Genomic DNA, 10,083 nt, shown 5'->3' on the forward strand with positions numbered 1-10,083 from the left:
AATACTTTTGTCCACCCTCATTTTTAATTTGGTGTGGAATTATATCCAATTTGGCTTTAGGACAATTCTTTTTGCGTTTTTGTCATTTAAGACAAATTAAATGAAGATAATAATACCAAATAATTTGTGTTTGCAGTCATTTTCAGGAAGAAACTGAGTATTATCTGACAAAATTGCAGGGGTGTCAATACTTTTGGCCACAACTGTATATTGATATGTTTTTGTGCACTTTTTATCTTTTCAGGGTGCAGTTGGGCCCAAATGGTTCTGTAATCTGTGGCCTCTGTTCACACGGGATGCATTATAGTTAGCACTGGGGAGCCCCCCTATATGGTGTTACTAAGAGGCTGTGAACCATATGTTCTGCATTCCCTGTGTGAACATTGGCACATACGGATTATTTTTTTTGCACTGGTGTGCCACACGGCCAATCCCTGATTGTAGGCTGGCTGTTTCATTAGGTATTATTGCACCTGTGCAGTTGCCATTTTACTTGGGTCTGCTGCACCCTGATAGTGCATTTGTATTGAGGCCTGTCTATACAGGTAAGCATCTCTGCCTGTTTTTGTTTTTTTCTCAAATATTGGAGGATTTTTTCCTCTGTTCTGTGGTTTTCATTGTGACTAACCGCCTGCTCAATGCAGGATCCACTAAATCGTCTCAGGCAGATGTCTATCCAGCCTCTGTTTGAAGACTTCCATTAAAGTAGAACTCGCCACCTTTCATTGCAGACTCCTCCACTCATTGATCACCCTCACTGTCAAAAAGTTTTTTCTAATATCTAATCTGTATTGTCTCCCTTTCAGTTTCATTCCATTGCTTCTCATGTTTCCATGTGCAAATGAGAATAAAGATGGTCAATCTTCACTGTGACAGCCCTTCAGATATTTGTAGACAGCTAATAAGTCTCCCTTTAGCCTTCTTTTCTTGCAAGCTAAACATGCCCAGATCCTTTAACCATTCCTCATAGGACATAGTTTGCAGTCAGCTCATCATCCTGGTAGCTCTTCTTTAAACTTGCTCCAGTTTTTCTGTCTTTTTTAAAATGTGGTGCCCAGAACTGGACACAGTATTCCAGATGAGGTCTGACCACAGAAGAGTAGAGGGATAATTACTTCATGTTATCTAGAGTCTATGCTTAACTTAGTACATCCCAGAACTGTATTTGCTTTTTTGCTGCTGCATCACACTGTTGACTAATGTGCAGTCTGTGATCTATTAGTATACCCAAGTATTTCTTCCATGTGCTATTGCTTAGTTGTATTCCTCCCATTGTGTAGCTGTCATTTTCATTTTTCATTCCCAGATGTAGAATCTTGCATTTCTTCCTGTTAAATACCATTCTTTTAGTCGCTGCCAATTGTTCAAGCTTATCTAGATTCTGCTGAATCCCTTCTCTGTCTTCTCTAGACTTAGTTATCCCTCCTAGCTTTGCATCATCTGCAATTTTGATTAGTTTACCTTCAGTTCCTATGTCTTGATCATTTATAAAAATGTTGAACAACACTAAGGCAAGGAGAGAGACTTGTGTACCCCACTTGAAACATTCTTCCAATTGGATGTGCATCCATTTATTACCACTCTTTGATTATGATCACTGAGCCAGTTATGAATTGATCTAACTGTAGCCTTGTCAATCCCATACTTGGTCATTTTTTCAATAAGGATAGTATGAGATACTTTATCAAATTCTTTGCTAAAGTCAAGATATACTATATATACTGCATTTCCCTGTTCCACCCAGTCAGTGATTCCATCATAGAAGGAAATTAGATTAGTCTGTCATGACTGGCCAAAATTACTAACGACCTACTTACAGCCAAAGCAAACAGACAATACTCTATACTCCTGCTTCTAGACCAGTCCTCTGCATTCGACACAGTTGACCACTGCCTCCTACTACAGATCCTCTCCTCCTTTGGCATCAAAGACCTCGCCCTATCCTGGATCTCCTCATACCTTTCAAACCACACATTCAGCATCTCCCACTCCCACACTACCTCCTCATCCCACCCTCTCTCTGCTGGAGTCCCCCAAGGCTCTGTTCTAGGACGCCTACTCTTCAAAATTTATACCCTTGGCCTGGGTCAACTCATAAAGTCCCATGGATTCCAGTACCACCTTTATGCTGACGACACTCAGATCTACCTCTCTGGCCCAGACGTCACCTCTCTGCTGCCCAGAATCCCAGAGTGTCTATCAGCCATATCCTCCTTCTCCTCTCACTTCCTCAAGCTCAATGTGGACAAATCTGAACTCATCATCTTTCCTCCATCTCACAGATCTTCCTTACCTGACCTATCTAACACAATTAATGACATCACACTTTCCCCAGTACCGGAAGTCCGCTGCCTCGGAGTAACCCTTGACTGCCCTGTCCTTCAAACCGCCCATCCAAGCTCTTTCTACCTCCTGTCGCCTCCAGCTCAAAAATATTTCCAGAATCCGTCCTTTCCTCAACCCTCAATCTACTAAAATGCTTGTGCACACCCTCATCATCTCCCACCTTGACTACTGCAACATCCTTTTCTGTGGTCTCCCTGCTAACACCCTTGCACCTCTCCAGTCCAACCTTAACTCTGCTGCCCGACTAATTCATCTCTCTCCTTGTTACTCCACCGCTTCATGCCCCTAACCACACCCATTTCAGTAGTCACTCCCATATCCACGCCCCCAACCACACCCATTTAGCACTGCTGATCACATGTGGACAGCTGTATATAGCTGGTACACGTGTACACAGTGTGTGGATGGCTGTATATTGCCGTTACACATGAATACATTTTGTGGACGGTTGTATATAGCTGACACAGTGCGTGGATGGTTGTATATAGCTGGCACAGTGCGTGGACGGTCGTATATAGCTGGCACAGTGTGTGGACAGTTCGTATATAGCTGGCACAGTGCGTGGACGATCGTATATAGCTGGCACAGTGTGTGGACGGTCGTATATAGCTGGACAGGGCGTGGATGGTTTGTATATAGCTGGCACAGTGCGTGGACGGTCGTATATAGCTGGCACAGTGTGTGGACGGTCGTATATAGCTGGCACAGTGTGTGGACGGTCGTATATAGTTGGCACATTGTGTGGATGGTCGTATATAGCTGGCACAGTGCGTGGACAGTCGTATATAGCTGGCACAGTGTGTGGACGGTTCGTATATAGCTGGCACAGGACAGTTTCTTGTCAGGTCTTGGCCATTCCAGTCTCTGTGAGGAAAAGTAACAAAAGGGTTAAACCTGACAGAGAAGCGGCAGGAGGAGAGAGGGAGTCACGCGTCGTCATGGACACCAGCTCATACACTTCCGGCAGTCTATGAGTCAATAACAATCCCTCCCCAGTGAGCGCTCCATACAGCACCCGGCTCTCACTCTACCACATATGATCCCAGATCCTGCCTGTCTCGCTCTCACATGCTGCCGCTCCATGCGCCGTGCATCGAGCGCCACGGCTGCATGTGACAGAGACAGGCAGGATCTGGGATCATATGGAGTAGAGTGAGAGCCGGGTGGTACTGGAGGGCTGCTGCGCTGCTGCGGCTGCTGGTTCTGTCCTCCCGGAGTCCCAAACGATTACCTCCTCCTGACGTGCTGTAAGCTGACTGCCGGAAATTAGGTCAGCAGTCATTTCCGGCGGTCAGCTTACAGCACGTCATTACCAGTGGAACGTGATGTGCGACTCAGAGTCAGACTGCTTGTATTTTGCGGTCATCTGACCACGATCGCGGGAAAGAAAGCATTCCGGCAGGGACGGCGGGATATGGACCCGAAATCGGGACTGTCCCGTGGGAATTGGGACTGTCCCGTGGGAATCGGGATGCTTGGGTGCTATGCCTCAAACAACACCGGAACTGCTGCAACCCATCAAACTACTGTCTCCTTCCCCACCATCCTGTAGCATGTAAGCCAGAAAGGGCAGGGTCCTCTCCCCTCTGTAACAGTCTGTCATTCTAAGTTTGTTTACTGTAAGTGATATCTGTAATTTGTTTGTAACCCCTTATGTACAGCACCATGGAATCAATGGTGCTATATAAATAATAGTAATGACTTGTTTGCTACAAACCCATGCTGGATCTGTTTATTTACTATATGCTTATCCAAGTACTTACATACATGCTCTTTAATAATTTACTCAAAGATCTTTCTTGGTATAGAAGTAAGGCTCACTGGCCTGTAATTTACGAGCTCCATCTTCTTTCTATTTTTGAAGATAGGAACAACATTTGCTCTTCTCCAATCTTCTGGTACTTCTTTTTTATACGTTTGTGTGACCCTACCCTTATACATTGAGCTCAATAAGATAATAGGCAGTAATTCTGCTGCTAGTGGCAAGCTACAGATTGCAGCTGATACTCATAGGACATAGTTTACAGTCCGCTCACCATCCTGGTTGCTCTTCTCTGAACTTGCTCCAGTTTTTCTATGTATTTTTTAAAATGTGGTGCCCAGAACTGGATACAGTATTCCAGATGAGGTCTGACCATGGAGGAGTAGGGGGATAATTATTTCATATTACCTAAACACTATTCTTCTCTTAATACATTCCAAAACTGTGTTTGCCTTTTTTACTCTTACAGAGCTGCTGCCTATTCTCACTTATAAAGTGGGGTTCAAGCAGACTCTATTGAGGCACAATGACACTCTTTTACTTTAACTTAAAAATCTATTGGAGGCATTCATCAAGCCAAACATGTATAAAAAGTTATGGAATAATGGGGGACCTATGTTCAAATCCCACCAAGGACAGGATCTGCAAGAAGTTTGTATGTTCAGCCTATATTTGGGATGGTTTCCTCCTACACTTCAAAGGCATACTGATAGGTAATTTAGATTGAGAGCCCCAATGGAGAGAGTGATGATAATATAATGCCAGTAAAATAAATAAATTGTAGTCTTGATCAAAAGTCAATTGGCATAGGATGTGACAAATTAATTGAAACGCACATGATACTTAATAAATTTTTTCACATCTTTCCAGTCTCCTTTATCAGAATATATGCTTCAGTGAAGAGCTGGCGTACATTTCTGCTATCATTTAAACTGTTTTCTCAGTTATACTGAATCTGTTTGGCTGCTTTAGGCTTTTAGCTGTTTGCCAAAACACATTCAAGATACAGTGATATAATTAAAATGGGCTTAAAGTGCAGACTCTCAGCTTTAATTTGAGGGTAATCACATCCTAATTTGAGTAATAGTTTAGGAATTTTTAATGTGTAGCTGCCTCTTTTTAAGGGGAACAAAGGTAATGGGACAGTTATCTCAAAAGCCCTTTTATGGTCTGCACAGGCTGTTCCCTTATTAATTCATTATTAATTAAGCATGTAAAAGGTCTGGTGCTGCTTCCAGGTGTGGCATTTGCATTTGGAAGCTGTTGCTGTGAACCCACAACATGTAGTTAAAGGAGCTCTCTATGGAAGAGAAACAAGCTGAAAAAAGCAATCCATCAGGGAGAAAGCACAAATGTAAGGAGTGGTCACAGTTTGGTCAATTCGGTAAAAAAAGAGCACACTGGTGAGCTTGGGAAATCAAATATTTGGTATTGTCGCATCCCTAAAACTCTGATCAAAATATAAGATAACAAACTGTGTGGCGAATGACATTAAGAGAAAAATAAACTGAAACACCAGAATTGCATTGGGTTACTATACCTCACTTGGAATTTTTTCCCATTTTCCAGTACATTATATAGTAAAATCAGGGGTGTACCATCCATAATGGCAGGCCAAGTGGCACTGCCCTCCAATTTCCCCACCTGTCTTCGCAATCTCAACAGTATCTGCATCCATAGGGTATAGATACCACTGAATAGAATAGTGCATGAGGTATCCATAAGCTCCTTGCTGCATCATTCAGCTTGTGGGTCTGAGACTGACTCAGCACAGCAAGAGCAATGATGTTATTATATTGTGCCTCCTGTGAAGGAGCCTCAGTTGGCACAGTGCAATGACCAGAGCAGACATTGGGGAAATGGCAAAACGTGAGTAGTTTTTATTTTATTTATTGTAAGTACTTGTGGGGAACATGAGGCTTTGGGGGCATCAGTGTGTAAAAGGGGAGTGGGAGCTGCAGGGCTCTCAAACTGTGTATAGGGTCCCCATACTGTGTTCGGAGCTGTGAGCCACCTTATACCAAGTGGAGGGCTGCGGGAGCCATTATATTGTGTGTGGGAGCCCTCATACTGTGTGGAATCCTCAAACTTCGTATTGGGGCTATAAGGGACATCATACTGTGTGTGGAGCTGTGGGAGTACTCATTTTGTGGAGGGCTGTGAGTGAAATTACAGTGTGTGGGGGACCCTTGCACCGCCTGTGGAATCTGTGGGGATCATATTGGGCATAGGGGTCCTAATATAGAGGGTTGTGGGGGCCCTCATACTACATGCTGGGGTTGTAGAGGACATCATATTGTGTGTGAGCCTTCATACTTTGTGAGGGGCTGTGCATGACATTATATGTGGCGGCCCTCACACTGACTGTGAAATCTGTAGGGGACATCATATTGTGGTGTTGGGGACATCATACTGTGTGTGGGTGCTGTGGGGACCATCATGCTGTATGGGGATCAGTGGGGCTATCATTCTGGGTGGGAGACACTTTAGGAGCATGATGCTGTGAGAGAAATTATACTGTTTTGGGGTCAATATGACGGCATACTTTTCTGGAGGCACTGGGAGGAATTCATTGTGCTGGTATCCTGTAGTATGGGGGGCATTTTTTGGGCCATTATGCTCTATATTGGCCATGAAAGGGGTATAGTAGTGGATGAGAGGGACTAACGGGCTCCAGTATTGCCATAATAAGTGTCTCTCTCCCTGATTTTAAAAGTTGGTAGGTATCACCCCACCTACTCCAGCGATTTTTTTTAAATTTTTTTTTTGGGTGGAAGCATGTAGAAGGGTGGCCCAATTAGGACTTTTTCTATGGGGACCAGTGATTTCTATGTATACCACTGAAAAAAATGAATTGTATCGTTCAAAGGTGCAACTTATCTGGCAGAAAACATGATGTCACACGGCTTTGTTGATTAAAAAAAGTTATAGCTGGTGGAGGAAAATGAAAGAGCAAAAATGGGGTAGAAATAGGGGTTATTTTAAAGAGTGTACAGATGGCTTTGTTATATTCTCCTTGCTGGATTTCCATTTCCAATGAGTACGGCTTTTATGGATGTTTTCTTTCTTTTGCTACCTAAGGCCTCCTTCACATGTCCTGGTGATTCCTGTACAGGAAAAACCAATGCTGATGAGATCTGTGGTCTGTGTATATGTGCAATATGCTCTCATTGGGCGGCTCACAGTGAGTGTAGGAACGCAGCTTCAATGATCGGCGGTGACCTCTATAATGTCACCGCTCGTCACTATAGTTGCACTTGCATCATCTCATTCTCCCATGGTTTATAGCTTGCAGTGTGAGGGATATGGTTATTATTATTTTTGTTTTTTTTAAGAGAACAAGGGCTTCAATTGAATAGGCATAAGGTGAATATAACTGTATTTTTTATTTTTTAATAAATGTATAAAACAGGGTATTTTGTATTATTTCAAATACAGGACTTAATACTTGCTGTGTTTTTATTTCAATACTTGTTATGGGGTTAGTAATGAATGCGCCATTTCTGGGGTGGCGGAGAGCTGATGTTGGTAGGCTGGTGGGAAGGGCAATATCTTTGACCCATTCCCAGGCTATTAATATCAACCCACAGCTGTCTGTTTAGCCTTTACTTGTTTGAATTTATAGGGGGACCCTACTTCATTTTTTTCTAGAGTCCTCACTTAAATTCACCAGGAAAGGCTATGCATACAACTGTGAGTTTTTATTAATAGCCTGGAAACCTTATGGGGTATTTTCCTTTGTCCCAGATTATTGACATCAGCCCCCAGTCGAGGACTTTCCCTCTGCTGGTTATGAAAATTATGTGGGTGCCAATGTAAGGAGTGTACAGGGATCGCATGATGTTCCACTCCCTTTCCTCATGTTGATATTACCTTGTTTGTATAATTGTATATATAATTACCTGATGCTATGTGTATATATATCTATGTGTTGTGTAGATAGGGACAGTGTGGTTATAAGATTAGCCACTAGAGGGGGGCATAGTAGAATAGGAATAGGAGTTTTGTATAACAAATAGTTAGCTTAGGATGGGCCTATTGTAGGTAAGACAGGAGTATTTACTGATTGTAGTTAGTAGGGCCAGGGAGCCCAGACAGTACTGTAGGGCTTTAGAGCCCGGGACATCACAGTGACCCAGCAACGTTTAGAAGGTAGGAGCTCAGTCATCCAGGGCTTTGGAACTAAAGGATACAGCAGCAGTGGAATGAAGGGCAGCACCAAGATGTGGCAGCTTACTATGTGAGCAGATGCCCTTATGTCTGGGTGAAACGGACAGGGGAACTCCTGAAGGTAGTAAAGCTGGACAGTCAAAGGAACGCTGCGGTATCGGAAGAAACGGTACGCCCCAAGATCATTCTAGAAGAAGTAGGGAAAAGCACAGGAATAGACAAGGATGTATACTGTGATGTTCCCTGTGAAGTTGCTGTAACTGAAATGGACGTACTGCGAAAGAATACAAGTAAAGTTGCCAGTTACAAGTTGAAATTGGACTCTGTCTCTCTTTGTGTGAAACCAATAGGAGTGGACCCACAGCAAACCAGATGAGACCCCGATGCTACAGAAGGCGTTCCAAAAGGTATGCTGTAAATTGGACATTGTATGTATGTGTTGGGAGACAAGGGCGTGATTGAGCAATCAATGTTGGCCACGACTACGGCCCTGGCTCCCTCCTTTTACAAAGGCATTACACAGCTGCTGCTGAGTATGTGGCGCCCCCAGGAGCATGGCCGCCACAGTGGCTTTGCCTTCCTCCAGGGAGGGTAATGCCAGGCTTGGAGGCAATGATGGGTCTCTCTCGTAGTCAATTTATGCATGCAACACAGTTCCACTCCAGGCCAGCAGGGGGGACTCTGAACCAGAATTAAGGAGAGGAGTGCTTTCTGAGGGCCAAGAGGAAGGAGTAGTTAGTCTGCGGAGGGTGAAGTGTGCAGACGTGTGGAAGGAGCGCTGAGATAGAGCTGAGAGGAAGAACTCATCTCCCATAGGAGCGCATGAACTGGAGCCTGGTCTCCACGGCTGTATGGACAATGATGGTCCTACAGCAGACACCAGAGTAGAAGGCTGTAAATGCAATACTCCCATCTAAGACTTGAGGACACAACAGCAACACGGATAGTGAGCCGGGACTTAGGAGTGAGGAGTCCCTGGAACAGGCTACAGTTATCTGCCGTACAAGTAGAGTTCTTAGGAACATCTGACAGGAGGAACTTCAGTGTAACTCAGTACTGGAGATCCCTTAAGTAAGCGCTAGGAAGGAGACTGCACAGCCCATCTGCTGAGAGAGAATCCTGAGTTGCTTCCAGGCTAGCCTGCTCCGTTACCATCTGTAATCAGGACCCTGGACTGCGTTTATCAAGTAAAGGCACAGAAATTGCACCCTGCTGTGTCTTGTCTGCTTCCTACCTTTCCTGCACCGCTACATCCCCTTGCCAACCACATCTACACTGCTCTGGGACTACAGATTCACCTGTGGGGAGCTTTTACATCTCTGCTGCACCATACCATCAGTCCCAGCGGATCTGCATGCAGCGTCGGCTTAACACCTCCCTTGCCGAACACCACGGGTGGCGTCACAAACTATTCATCTAACTATATTCCACCATTCCCATTTTCCCCATTACTTGGGCACCCAGGGTCACGGTCCGGGTCACTGCTGCTGTGACACATCCCACTGATACCGGCCCAGTACCGAGTACCCCACAGCCCTGGGAGGGCGACCCAAATTGGCGTCACGAACAGGATTACGGAGCCCGGTACCCCCCGGGTCCTGTGTGCAATAGACTGTGTTGGTGTAAAAGACTGTGTGTGAAATTGGCGCTAATTGCCGTGCTGCTTGGCGCGCACAGGAACCAAAAGAGGCGGGCCTTCGTCGGCGGAGCCTGCCATAGAGCGCGAAGAAGTGAAGTGCCGCGCGGGAAGAGAGGCCAGCGCGCAAGAAAGGGAGGAGCTGAGGCCTACAGCCCGGAGCGTCGTG

This window comes from Dendrobates tinctorius, unplaced genomic scaffold, assembly GCF_039654945.1.
Source record: "Dendrobates tinctorius isolate UK_male_01 unplaced genomic scaffold, ASM3965494v1 ptg000025l, whole genome shotgun sequence".
Lineage (NCBI taxonomy): Eukaryota > Metazoa > Chordata > Amphibia > Anura > Dendrobatidae > Dendrobates > Dendrobates tinctorius.